General features: G+C 34.0%; 1 protein-coding gene across 2 annotated transcripts in view; it reads left to right on the top strand.

Moving 5' to 3' along the window:
- The first annotated feature begins 89 nt into the window (after positions 1-89).
- Positions 90-15,287, top strand: part of LOC143253666 (ionotropic receptor 25a-like) — a 119,252-nt gene continuing 104,054 nt past the window's right edge. The window contains exons 1-2 of one of the 2 annotated variants that reach the window (XM_076507869.1): positions 90-108; positions 14,720-14,804. The gene's annotated coding sequence lies outside the window, so the exon portion shown is untranslated. Of the gene's footprint in view, positions 109-14,613; positions 14,805-15,287 lie in introns of those variants that run through there. The other variant, XM_076507868.1, reaches the window with a different exon arrangement.

The following is a 15,287-nucleotide window of genomic DNA, read 5'->3' on the forward strand; positions in this document are numbered from 1 at the left end:
AGTTTAAAGCTAGGGATGGCTAGTGTAGATGTTCTTTCTGAAACAACTGACTAACTATTAACCTTTTCTAGATTTATAGAAGAATAGCCACCTTCCTTACTGAATTGGGTAAGTTTTACCTGTTTCTAATTTTGGCAATTCCAAATGAACATAGGTTATTTTATATGTTTGTTTATCATTTTGAATAACAAAATTTAACCAGAATCTGACTGCAAAAGTCCTTATCCATATTTATTTTAGTGCCAGATAAATACTGTTAGTCATACAAAGTTTATTAGAATAATTTATACATCTTGAAAAAACATATACATTTTACTGGTGAGTGAATCCAAATTATGCACACTTTTCAAAACATAACTTATTTCTTTAAAAAATTAATTTATGCCACATTATGAATGTTATCTAAATTTTTAATTAACTTTTCTGTTTGTACAGAATGTAATAAAATAACATTAGAAAGTAACTGTATATAAGTATATTGAACATCACTAACAGCACACTTTCTGATCACTTTACCAGTCTTAGTTTTATTATTGATCAAGTCTGAGTGTTTTGTTACATAAACTAGTAGATCAGTGTGAAACCCAGTAAAGTATATTTAGTTGTAATACCATATAGTCTTATGATCGATGTAGTGAAAACTGTTCACATTTCTAACAGATATATACAGAAATACATGAAAAATTGTATAGTATTTAAATAAATATACTTATAATAGTTTTAAGGTTAGATGGTTATTTGTAACTTTTAATTTGGTATTATGTATTTGATTTAGTGACAGTTCATAGTGATAAGAGTAAATATCATTTACAGTGTACAGGGATATTGAAAAGGAAAACTTGTAAATATGCATTTCAGAGACTCTAAAGGCAATGCAAGCACAATATGCAAACAGTACCGTGGATATAGTATTTTTAGTCTTTATATAAACATTAACATGTTAATATGTAACTCAGATTGCCATCCTCAATTTTACCACCTTTCTTGATTAGAAATACTTTTCCAGTATATTTGGTATTTAGCATACAACAGACTTGTACATTCTACTAACAGCTTGGAACATCTTGTGTAGATATGCATAATAAACTCAGAAATATAGTGAACATTCAATCTGTAATATGGCATTCGTCCAATAAACCGACCCCATGCATTTTATGTTAAGGATATATGTGTGTTTCAAAATAATTTTTTATAACTTCAAGACTTGTGTATGAAGGCTACTCATGAAATAAATTTTAAAATATGGAATTCCATTTTGAAATAAAAATATGAGATAAGATAAAATCATGTTAAAATTAATAATAAAACAGCTTTTATTAATGCAGCCAGTTTTTGTAAAAGTATTACAAAAATTGGCTTCAGTACTGCATGTTATATATTTTAAAATTGTCAAAGATTACTAAAAATGTGTATAAAAACTACCATAAAAAGATATTTCCACTGTAAAACTAGAATGTAAAGCTCTTTTTTTATGTCGCAATATGGAATGAAGTTAATCATTTTGATTTAAAATTAACTTGTGTTTCCTAATGATTTGGCTTGAGAAGTACTTAGTGTTTGCTAATTTCATGGAAACTAGTGTATCTAGACCACAAGTGTCTTGATCAACAGTCATTGTTATCCTACTTCTGACAACAACAACAAAAAAATGGTGGAAGCTAAGATAAAGCTTAACATTTATTTAGATCATGGACAAATTAAGAAGAATATGAAAAATTTGTCTTCAATTCCTATGAATTGTATTTTATTATGACTTCCTCTCCCTCAATACAAAAATATTTGGCCATAGTATTTCTAATTGTGCAAAACTACATTGCGGAAATATCTCTGCTCAGTGTGACAGCAGCAGAGTCACCTAAAAGCTGGACCTGAACCAGACTTAGAAAGTTTGATATTTATAACTAGGGAAAATAATGAATTTTGTAAATAAGAAATAATACACTTTCAGACAGCAAGATATTTATACTCTAAAGATTTGATTTGTAGAATAGAACTTAATGTTTCACCTAAGAGCTCTAAAAACCTCTGACATGATGGATGTTAAATGACAAGTTTAATAGTATTATCAATTGGTTGTCATTAGTGTTAAGGTAGTTTATCAAACATTTTTTATTTATGTCAACCTTTTTCTGTATGTTAATATTCTTTTTGTAAAATAGTTAATACTATTCTGAAATATTGTATATAGAAATACATTGCACTCAGACTGAATATGAAAATAGTTTGATTTTGAAGATGTACCTCATGAACAAAGGAAGGTGAATAATTTGTTATCTTCTGTTACAATATGAAATGAAGTAGTTTACAAAGTAAAAAAGATCCATAGTGAAAAGTACTCAAAATAAATGGTACAAAAGGACAGCTAATGATACATAGTTATAAAAACTAATATTTCAAGTTGTTTTGTAGACTAACTTATCACTGTTGATAGAAGTGCTTAAAAATCACGTGTAACATGATTTTTGAAACATTTTAATATCTGTATGTTTAGGTTGAAGTAGATTTTTCAAGTTGTTGAAGCAATGTGCTAAACTTGTATTTACCTTTATGTGTTCATTTTTTTCTGCTTTTGTTGGTTTTTAGTTTTTAATACAAAGATATTATTACAATTCATATGTAAGAAAAATATGTCTTAAGCAATAAAAAAACAAACTTGTAACAGCATAAAAAAGGGTATTCCCTTTCAAATTCAGATTCTAGATAAATAATCAAATATTGAAGCACATTATATTTTGTTCATTTATATATAAACTTAGCATTATGAGGGTTCTTTATTTATAAATATTGCAGATAATATTAATGTCATAGCTGAATATAATGACTTATTGATGTACCAGTTTTAATATAACAAGTTTTCACTTTAAATAAAAAAATAGAGTCTGTACAGGTTCTGTATGTGTCATGAAATTTGTGTAAAGTCAAGAAAAAATGTTTTATAGAACTTGAAAAATCAGAGAATTTTCATGAATTTTAGTTATGGTCATGGAAATTCAAATAGCAGACAAGCTTCTTTCAGAAAGTGCATGTAGTATAATTATAGAATATGATCGTGTAACATTTTCTCCCCCCATTTTCGTGTTTTGTGACATTTTCTTAAGTCTGAATGTTATTCTTAACACCCAGTGTTTTGCAGTTATGTAGTAGTGGGTAGTTCAGACAGTGGTAGTGTGGAAATTAGTTTCTTATAGATGTTTTTTGTTATTGTTGTTGTTATTCTTTTAATCATAATTGCAAAATAGAATGTGAAATGATTTTGTGTTGTTTTCCAAGTTATTTAATCAGCTGATCAAAACAGGCTACTTTTATACAGTTGAAATATTGTGTAACAAGGCTTATTTTACAAATTATAATTATCCAACCACTTCACAGTTTTGGTCGAAGGTAGTCCCAGCATTTAGATGGTAATCAGTTGTTTTGATGAAACATTTTCATAAATGGCACATATTTACTTGGTGAACTGTGCTGATTGGTACTTAAAGTCTGGTGCAGCATAACAGAAGATGCTGGAAATGAATTTTGAGGTGACTCCTTAAATTCTAATATATTGGTTAGCACATAATATGTAGGTGAGAAAAAACAAACTTGCATGTTATTTTGACAAAGCTAAAATGTTTTTTCCATTGATTGTGTTTACGGTGAATTAAATTGTCATGGAAATTTTAATAATAACTTTTTGAAATGCCACAGAATTCTTTATTGTTTCAAAATGTTCTAAACTTGTACTTCTTCCCCCAATGACATAACAATATGTCTGCAAATTTACACTGCTAGAAACTAGGTTTTGATACTGGTGGTGGGCAGAGCACAGATAACCCATTGTGTAGCTTTATGCTCAATTATCCACAAACTTGTGATTTTACCTTTGAGATTTTGGGAGACTTAAAAATGAAAAAGGACAATCAAGTAAGTGTCAATAGTTCATCAATACAGAATTGACTTTTTTAGATTTTATTTTTATCTTTAAGTTACATGTGAAGACAGTTGTTTATGTTAAAATTTATCTTTTGATGCAACAGGTTTGTTGGGTATCTAGGACATTGCAATTCATTGTTTGGATATCGACAAGAGGAAGTATGTATAACATTGTCAGTTTTTTGTTATATAAAAGTTCAGTTGTTAAACTGTTTAAAAAATTTTTTTTTACACAGTTTATTCATAGTACTGTATAATAATTCCAAAACATACTTAACATCTGTTGACACTGTAGCTATTTCTCAATCTCCAGTGTCATTAGCTGCCCAGTTCAGTGGTTCTTTTTAAACATTGTGTCGGCTGGCATGTGGAATACTTTTATTACTCTCCTATCTTGTTGCTTACATAATCTGACCGATTCATCTTCTGATGGTTTTCCACTACTTCCTCTAGACTTTTACCACATCTGCTAGGCTTTTACCAGAAATGAGTATTTTCCTCAGTCATATACTTTTTTATTTCCAGGGTTCTTCTATTTTTAATGGTATCCCATTCTGGGGTGAGTGCTTCTGAGGCAGGTATGCTTTCTTTTTTCAACTTCATAGTAGCAACTACTTTTATTATAATTACTACCACCAGTATGCAACAGGTTCTGTCAAAATGAGGTGCCCTGTAAGATCATTTAGGGACCTACCAAATAATATTATCTTGTTATGAATTTCCACTCATGGACATTCATGAATACAGCTAAAGAGAATCTTGCTAATCATCATGTTGAATAAATTGTGATCGGTTTGCTTTGAAAAACTGTAGGGAACTTGATTCACCTATTGCACAGTTTCCAGAGTTCTGTTTTGCAGGACTCCCCAGTGCATTTTAGCACCTGGGCTGTATTAGTGGAGCTTGAGAATCTGTGGCAAACAAGAAGCTCTTCCACCAAATTTTTTGAGTGTGTTCAACCACTCTTGGAGAAAAGGGCAAAGTCAGGGGTCCTCCTACTATGGTTCCTGGATGTTTTTTTCATATTTCAGTAAGAGTGGCTCCGGCCTTCCTTGGAACCTAGTCATAATTTGGGTTCATATTTTGCATACAATAATCTAGTTGGGGAGTGCAAAACCCTTCTCTTTGATCAGTTCCAGTTTCAGTTATCATTCATGGAAGTTGGTTCACTATATCGTAATTCTGAAACCAAAGCAGTTCCATACTAAGTCCTTGGTTGAGTGCAGGTTCCACATAATTCCAGGATAAAGTAGAATACACCTTACCCACTTGGTTAGGGACTGAGAATGAATGTTCATAATTCCAAACCAGATGAGTTCTGTTCCTTTGTTGAGTATGGCATACGGGATCCTATCATTCCGAGCCTCAGGTGTTACCTTTTGGACTCGTTCATGTGGAGAAGAAAATCTGTCCACTTAAGTGTTGCTTACTTTCTTGTCGTTATTCTGATGGTGCCAAATGAAATATTCTGTGGTTACAGTATATATATATACATATAACATTGTGGTCTAATAGCCATAGCCAGGAACATGGGATATAGGTACTACAACCCCTTAATTCCAACCCTGAGTCATAGAATCTTGGCTATCTGGTCAGGAGTGGCCTACCTGATGATTACTCATATTCTGTTCTGCCTTTGATGTAGGAACTAAGCTCCAAGTGAAGAGCATATCTGTTCTGGAGGTAGGGTGTAATTTCCACACTCTTGTACCATTTTTTCTCTTGGAACATTTTTGTTCTATACAAATGCTTTGTTCTTTATAATGTGACGGTCAATCCAACTATTCTTTGGTAAAAGAGATGGCAGTGGATGGTGATGACTAGCTGTCTTCCCTCTAGTCTTGCACTGCTAAATTAGGGACAGCTAGTGCAGATAACCGTTATGTAGCTTTGTACAAAATTAAAAAAAAAACAAAAAACACACAAACAAAGAAAAAACTAATAATGAAATATTTTAAAAAATGTTCATGAGTGGCTCATGCATAAAGAAATTCAAAAGCATAACGTGAGCTGCATATTTGTCAATTGATTTAAAACTTATTAAGGCATGAATAGTAATTAGTCAGGGGTTATAAAAGCAATAAAACAATAAAATTTAACAATGTATATACATACACACACTATTATGATCATAAAACTATTTAGTATAAACATAAGTAGTTTAATAACAAAATTTAAAGTCATTCCAGACAGTCATTCTTCACTGCTTCATGGGTTACATCAGTAACAAGGCTTTAGGTTTAGATATTACAGAAAAAAAAGTTTGAAATTTTTGAGACTAAGAAAAGTAATTTTAATCTAAACATGGAAATCAACACTCAGACTAGTTTTCAGAAATTTCCTATTTATATATCTATATATATGTAAGTATTCACAGGTATATTTTTAGTAAAAATACTCCATTAAAAAATATAATCTTTGGTGTGCATAAAACTTTTTATGTTTACTTAAAGCCTGCCAAATGATGTGAATACATTGTAATACTATAACAAGCACAGAATAATTATTAGGTCAGTTCCTGGGATTAAACCTGTCATGAGAAAGTTAAACAAGTTATTTTTTCAGACCATTTGGTCCTGGGCAAGTTATTAGTGCTGTCGCTCACTAACTTATAGCTTATTGTACTTTTCAGTCTTGTGTCCTTTCTGAAATATTTTTTTAAAGTGGTATTGCCACAGTAATTTTGAAACTGTTTTTCTACATTTCCTTCTAATGTGGAACAGGAGGATGTTTGTTTGAACTCTCTTTGCAGTTAGCTATAATTGTGGTATGGAAGCAGTTTGTTAATGCCGTGGTGAAAATGGGTATTCCTTAAGTTTTTTAGTTAAACTAGATATTTATTGTAATAATTTCATGTAAGAACATTTTCTGTGACAGTTGGCTTATTTTCAGACTTAAGAACTGTGTTGTAGTTTTTTTTCCAAAAGTGATTTTGTTGTTTTCAAGATTCGTAGTTTATTAATGTTCAGTCAAACGTGTAGTAAGTCAGATTGTATGTAAAATTAAACTATTTATACATTCATGTCAGCAACAAAAACTATTTTTATTTTAAAACTAGGTAAAAATATTTTCGTATTCATCTAGATGGCTGTTACGGGTTTACAAGAAGTGGTCAGTGCATTAAAAGGGTGAGTGTGCTCATGAAAACCATGCACCCACTCAGTGGTGCAGTTTACTTAGTTGTTTGGATAAATATCATCTAAACAGCATATATTCTCCTTTGTCTTCCTTTTTCAAAACTTGTCTCTTTCAAATACAGATGCCCGGCATGTCCAAGCGTGTTAAGGCGTGCGACTCATAATCTGAGAGTCGCAGGTTCGCATCCCCGTCGCGCTAAACATGCTCGCCCTCCCAGCCGTGGGGGTGTATAATGTGACGGTCAATCCCACTATTCGTTGGTAAAAGAGTAGCCCAAGAGTTGGCGGTGGGTGGTGATGACTAGCTGCCTTTCCTCTAGTCTTACACTGCTAAATTAGGGACGACTAGCCCAGATAGCCCTCGAGTAGCTTTGTGCGAAAGATAAAGACGTCAAATACAAAATCAGAGGTGTGTAAAAATAACATTTCAGCTGTACGTTTTGCTTCACAAGAGACCTTATTCAATACCTGTTGATATCTAATGCTCTTCAGCCTTTGGCATTTCAGTCTAACTTTTAAACTATTATACTGGACACATAAATGGCGTTTCGGAAAATCTTTTGCCTTTCATCATAATTGGAATATAACGGCTGATGCGTTTCGTTAACAAAAAATTCTTATTTATATACTCTTCAAAAAAAGAAACGCAAAAGGCAAAATTTGAGACATATTGTTAACAAGTTTATTCCGGGTAGTTCTGTATGACATGTGTGAAACTTTTCACATTCACTGCTGAACATCCAAAGTCTGCAAAGGCGAAGTCCACGCTCACTAGGTGAAGTTAACGTCACTCAACGTCAATAATGACTATGCCCCCCGTGAGCATCAATAACTGCTTGGCATCTCCTGCCCATGGAAGCGATGAGATGACAAATCACATCCTGTGGAATGGCTGTCCACTCAGCCTGCAAAGCTGCTGCAAGCTGAGGTAGAGTCTGCGGTTGAGGTTGTCGCCGTCGCAGACGTCAGTCCAACTCGTCCCAAAGATGTTCGATGGGGTTTAAATCTGGTGATTTGGAGGGCCAGGGAAGAACGTTGATGTTATGGTGTCTGAAGAAGACAGTGGTGAGTCGGGCTGTGTGAGGGCGGGCGTTGTCATGTTGAAAAACGTCGTTGACGTTCACCGTGATGGGTTGCACATGGGACCTAAGAATCTCGTCGACGGTTGCGTACGGTCCGATCGGAAATCCTACGTAGCCCTGGTATGGTTGAGGCAGTAGACGTCACAGTGGTAGTCCTGTCCCATAGGTGACGTAACTGGATGTAACTATTTTGTGCGGGCGTGGTCACACGAGGTCTGCCAGATCGTGGACGGTCATGAGTTGATTCATGATGTTGGTGACGATTCCATAGCCTTGTGATGGTGCTTGGGTGGACATTCACAGCTATGGCAACATCTGATCGAGATTCGCCTGCTTCCAAGCGACCAATGGCGTTGTTGCGTTGTGCTTCAGTCAATCTTAGCGTAACTGTATTGCGTGTCGGTGGCTTAACACTGAGCTATGGAAACCGAGAACCCGTCACTTTTATAGGGATTTTGCACATGTTGCACTTGCAGAACATGCAGATCTCTCAAACAAATTAATTGGACACGAATGCGTTTTGGCGAAAAATCCGTTGTTTTCCTCCGTTTTCAAAGTGCACAACTTTTATTGTCATTTTGGTCTGACAATCAGTGTCTTAACACGTGTAACATCACATACTCTGAGCTTGTAACGTTATTACATATATTTCTCTTTAAAATAACAAAAATATCCCTTTTGCGTTTCTTTTTTGAAAAGTATATTAATCACACTTGTGTTTTAATTTTCTAACACTACGTTTTAAACGTACTCTTAGAGTATGTAATAACTGGTGGATTTCTTTACAAAACGAGATATTCTGGGCTCTGTTCTCCACTGTGGGTAAAGCGAAAAGAGCCCACTGTATAACTTTATGCTTGAACTGACAAATCTACACGACAAAATAAAAAGCCCGTCATGGCCTGGTGGGTTGAAGCGTTCGACTGCTAATCTGAGGGTCGCGGGTTCGAATCCCCGTCACACCAAACATGCTCAATCTTTCAGCCGTGGGAGCGTTACAATGTTGCTGTCAATCTTACTATTCGTTGGTAAAAGAGTAGCCCAAGAGTTGGCGGTGGATGGTGATGACTAGTTCCCTTCCCTCTAGTTTTTCACTACTAAATTAGGGACGGTTAGCACAGATAGCCCTTGAGTAGCTTTGCGCGAAATTCAAAAACAAACAAACATATGATAAACAGGGAGAAAACTCAGTACCCACATGAACGAGCACAATCATCTTGCGTTGTTGAATATGTATACAACTCTGGTCACAACATCCCCTTTCATTCATTTTATATCACACTTACAAGAAGTAAAGACACTCTGTCAACAAATAAACTGGTTCTTTACTACATCTGTTCATGAATGGTATTTTAGCTCATTTATTATTGGCACGCTTAGAATTTTATATTTCAAATGCAGTTCTCAAACCCTCACTCGTACATTGTAAATAATAATTTGTGGTTTTCTCTATTTTCTTTTCGTACAAATCTTTCGAAACTTTTAAGAAAGTTTTAATTTGCTTTGGTTCAGACTGGATAATATTACGTACATTTAAACAAAACAAACATCAGAAGGTCTGGACATTATAATGTGTTGGTCGGTCCTACTATCTCTTTGTGAGGAGGTGGGTGGTAAGGCTGCCTTCCATTTGCTCTTACGCTGTTGTAGTAGGGACGATTATAGTAGTTAGCTCTCGTGTGGCTTTGCGTAAAATTGAAGAAAAAACATACCTAACTTAGCACGATGTATTTCTCAAGTATAAAACTACTTTTTATGTAATTGTTTAATTCAGCTTGTTATAGGCACAAACACAATGTATTTACATGCATTTAATAGGAGGTGAAATATTATTGTAACAATCCACATTATACATTTCTAGATCACGTGATGTTCGGGAAGAGCGACATAGAGATCACCCATTTTGGAAGTAAAGCCATACAATGTTTTGTGACTACAGTAACACTAAAACTGAGTGAATATGCTCTAAATCTTGAAAACAATGAAAAAAATAGCTTATGAAAATAAACAAAGATACATTTGTATGGATAACTCTGTTTCTTACCCACATATAATTCCACGAATTGTTTGAACAGTTATTTATGCCAGTGATATATCTGATCATAATAAAAAATCAAAACATAATAAGCTCTCACATATTGTGTTATTCATGTGTATTTTGTTGATTCTATCAGTAACCTAACCCACAAAGTTTGAGTTATTACAGTTTAGGGTAAAATGTTTGTTTAATATTCAATATTTATGCTGTTGTCTACATGCATGGACTAACTATTTAGCAGATACCCGAGCTTTAACAGAGAAGGTAACGTATGACCGGACAAACAAATTAAATGTTCTTATAAAACAATTTTGTATTTTTCGTAATAAGTATTTAAAAATTTGAAAACTATGGTAATTAAACTATTTGACGCTATTAATTTTTATTTTGTTTGTTTTTTAGTTTCGCACAAAGTTATGTGAGGGCTATCTCTGCTAGCCGTCCCTAGTTTAGCTGTGTAAGACTAGAGGGAAGACAGCTAGTCATCACCACCCACCGCCAACTCTTGGGCTACTCTTTATCAACGAATAATGGGAGTGACTGTCGCATTAAAACGCTCCCACAGATGAAAGGGTGGACATGTTTGGGACGACGGGGAATTGAACCCGCGACCCTTGGATTACGAGTTGAGTGCCGTTAGGCAGAATAAAATATTAACCTGCTCAATATGCGATAAACGTGTTATATTAATTATTTATTTTACCTTTTTGTACAGCATATTTTGACTCATTTTTTTATAGTTTTAGGGAAAAAAATATTAAAATTCTAAAATTTCCTCGCGGACCCCAAGGGCTCCACGGAGAATAGTTTGTAAAACCATGCTCTTGTCCAAACAAAAAAAAATATTCAAAGTACAAACAACTGTCAACATTACGGACACGTCGCTACTGTTTGTGAACGTTGTGTAGGCTGCAGTGGAAATCATCACCATCTCCCAATGTAAATATAAAAATTCTGTAAACAAACAAATAAATATATAACAAATTACTGAGTTTGTCCCAAATACTAGAACATCAAACAACGAACATCATAATATCAAGCCCACATAAGAAAGCATACAATTTATAAAGCAAATCAAACACAAAAGATAGAAGCGACAACTCCACACAAATATCAAAACTGACAACTTCAACTACTTAGAACACAGCTGCGCACTCATCAAACAGAAAACAAATAAAAGGAACAAGCAAGCAGGGAAAAATAAGAAAAAACGACATAACAACACTCAAATAAAAACATAAATTTAGCAAATAAACAACAATCGGCCTCTTTGATTATCTATACCTATTGATTATCTATACCTATTGATTATCTATTGTAATAAATGATAATTTACCAGTGGTCTATTTGAAGTGTCATGCAAGACTAAATGCAGCAAAGTAGTAATGAAACACTAAATGTATTATATTCATAATCGTGGTCCTGATGATAGAAATAGAAACAAGTTTAAAATCTTTCATTTCCCGTCATGTTTTTGTGACTTTTTTCCTAGTGTTTTTCAGTTTAAAATACAGTACAGGAAGAAGTAAGAGGTCCAAATCGCACCTGACCCTTCCAGACTGCAACTTAATTAATAGCACTATGGACACATCACTGCAGCCTGTAAATCTGACCCTTCCAGACTGCAACTTAATTAACAGCACTACGGACACATCACAGCAGCCCGTAAATCTCACGCACGTTGTGTGGGGGTTGTGGTAAAAACCATCATAATACCTACTATCTAAGGAAACATAAAGATTTGTATTGTTGTAATTTGAAGTAAATACATCAGGTGAACTACAAAGTATGTGGTAAATATAAGGAAATTAAAACCACAATATACAACGTACATCACAACATTACCAAAACAGCAGCAGAAATAACAGACAGAAACAAAACACAAACAATAATAAAAACACCACTACTACTGACAGCAGGTAATAGTGTTATATAATAACCAAAATTAACTATTTTATTGCAATCGGTATTCCATACCTACAGTTTGCATAGCACGGACAGACTATTGTGTATCTCCGTCTTCATAACATACAAACAAAGAAAAGTATTTGTTCCCTACTAATACGGTGATATGTCTAGGGATTTACAACGCTAAAATAAGAGGATCGATTACCCTCGGTGAGCTCAAAGGCTAAAAGTATTTAGTTATACATATATCTATGTATTTATTACGTACTGTTCAATTTTCTTTTCATATAGTTTTCAATGTCCATATTGATATTGTTTTAGTAATTTTCAACCATACGGTGTATAGTGATAAGCTTGAGGCCTAATAAAGTACACGGTTGGATTCTTACGGTCTAATAAAGTACAGTGTTGGATTCTTACGGTCTAATAAAGTACAGTGTTGGATTCTTACGGTCTAATAAAGTACAGTGTTGGATTCTTACGGTCTAATAAAGTACAGTGTTGGATTCTTACGGTCTAATAAAGTACACGGTTGGATTCTTACGGTAAGAACAGTTCAGATAACCCACTGTAAAACTTTGCGCCTGAAACAAACATATTACAATAGGATTAGGCCCTCAGTAGCTCAGCGGTACGTCTTCTGCGGACTCACAACGCTAGAAACCGGGTTTCGATACCCGTGGTGGGCAGAGCACAGATAGCCCATTGTGTAGCTTTTTGCTTAATTCAAAACAATAACAACAATAGGATTAGTTCATAAAGCTGAAAAATGCGATATTGTACTTAAAATATTAAAATGTTTCATACTTACTAATATTTTAAGTGTACTTTTATCATTTACTGACGGGCAATCCCACTATTCTTTGGTAAAAGAGTAGCCCAAGAGTTGGCGGTGGGTGGTGATGACTAGCTGCCTTCCCTCTAGTCTTACACTGCTAAATTAGGGACGGCTAACACAGATAGCCCTCGAGTAGCTTTGTGAGAAATTAAAAAACAAACAAACAAACATTTACTGACGTGGTTTCATGTGTATGATTAGGTATATATTTTCTTATTATCCTTATAGATATATTAATATTTCAAATATACAGTAAAATAGAACTGTCTCGGTGTGGGGTAACGTATGTATGTTCATTTTCAGAAAATGTATCAATTACTTTTTTATTTTGCAGTATAAATAGGTCACTGCTATTAATTTTTCAAACTCCGGAAAACAGATCCACGCATGAGTGGTGGTTTACAGACGTATCAAAATGAGCATACAACAATTTCCTTAACAAATGTATAAGGTTTCAGCAATTAGAGATATTTCCATGACAACATTTCCCCTAGGTTACCTTGGAAATTTTAACTTGGGTTTCATCTTTCTGCAGTGTTTTCATGATAACGCTATTAGGTTGTCGTGAGATATTCAATTTAGGTTTACGTTTTAGCGAAACATAAACACTACCAGCAATTTCATTGTTACATACAATGTTTTATTTCATTCAGAAAAAAAAACAATAATCAACTGATGGAATTCAGTGTTATTATACATGTAGTACAGTGAAGAAAAAGCTTACTCAAATCAATCACAAGGTAAAATATTATTATAATATTTTCCATGTGGTTTCGACGAATACTGAGATGTTTGTTTGCAAGCTGAGCTACATGCTTATTGCATTGTTTCCGACGGTAGATTGCAGCCAAATTATTTATATATGTGAGTAAAGACGAATCAGTTTGAAATCAAACGTCTCAGTATTTGTCGAAACCACATGGAAAATATTATAATAATATTTTACCTTGCGATTGATTTGAGTAAGCATTTTCTTCATTTAAATATCGTAAAATGTCTTATTTTCTTATTTTTAAGTAGTGCATTTAGAAAATGTGGCAAGTCTGTCTGTCTGTGGGATCGTAAAAATCTAAATGCCTGATCTACAGTACCAAAAGTCATAAATAAAACTTTTCGAATGTTAAAACCACAAGATGTTCTTCCTGTGGACTTTGTAATTAATTAAATAAACTAATGTTGATATAAAACCGTAAACCTAATTCTGGGTGAAATGACTTTAATAAAATTGATCAAAATATACAGTTCACAACCTTTATTTCGTATTTTAAACCTGAGCAGTAATTTATGTGATACATGGATTTAAAAACTTAGGTCAGAGATCCCACAGTTCAAGTATAACCAACCATCCTTAATCTCTAACTGCTGAACTATCTTGTGTGATATGTGGGTTTAAAAAGTCAGGTAGAAAATGACAAGGCTCTGGCATAATTATCCCTAATTTCAAACTACTAGTTACTTTTAATCGAATTGCAGGATTGCTTGTAACGGTTGTAACTTCGCCACAGGTAATAGCGCGAAAAGTGTCTTGCAGCCTATTTCTACATGAAATTTGAACTTCAGAACCACAGTATATAACACTAATCACGAGTCCACACACGGTCCTGATTCATCACTTCGTTATTTGTATATGTAGATGGGTGACCTAGGGGCGGTTCCCCAGGGTTAATCGGCTGGTCCACTTGGGCTAGGATCAACCGAGTACCAGTGTTGTCAAGTCAACATCTCCTCCGTTCTCTTAGAACTATTACTAGATCTACATATGTGTTTCTTATATCTTACTTAAAAATTACATCTTTGCTTTCAGGTATTCCTGTCAGAAGTTTGATGGTTCTTGATGACGATTCTCGACCTGTAGAGCTCAGGGTTTGCTATCCAATAGGAGAAACTAGGTGAGATGATACAGTTTACCCTTGTCTTTTTTCTGAAATTATCGAACGAACCCTTCGATCAATATTTCTTTTAATTCAAATTTAATATCCGCAGAGAGTTACCGTAAATCGATTAAGAACAGACATAGCTAATGATAACTTTCGTACAGGTACCTTAACTAATCTATTTTCATTAAATCAATCTTAAACGATAATTAGTTTTAGATTTCCTGTGTAGTGGCGTTCATAGAGTTTGCGAACGTGTTTTTTAATTTAAAAAAATCATTTTGTCGAACCAAAATGGTGGCATATCATTGCGTTTATTCATGATTGACTACAATACAAAATATTTGTTTGTTTTGAATTTCGCGCAAAACTACTTGAGGGCTATTTGCGCTAGCCGTCCCTAATTTTGCAGCGTAAGACAAGAGAGAAAACAACTAGTCATCACCACGCATCACCGAATAGTAAGATTGACCGTTACATATAACGCCCCCATGGCTG

This window comes from Tachypleus tridentatus, chromosome 6 (genome assembly GCF_004210375.1).
Source record: "Tachypleus tridentatus isolate NWPU-2018 chromosome 6, ASM421037v1, whole genome shotgun sequence".
Lineage (NCBI taxonomy): Eukaryota > Metazoa > Arthropoda > Merostomata > Xiphosura > Limulidae > Tachypleus > Tachypleus tridentatus.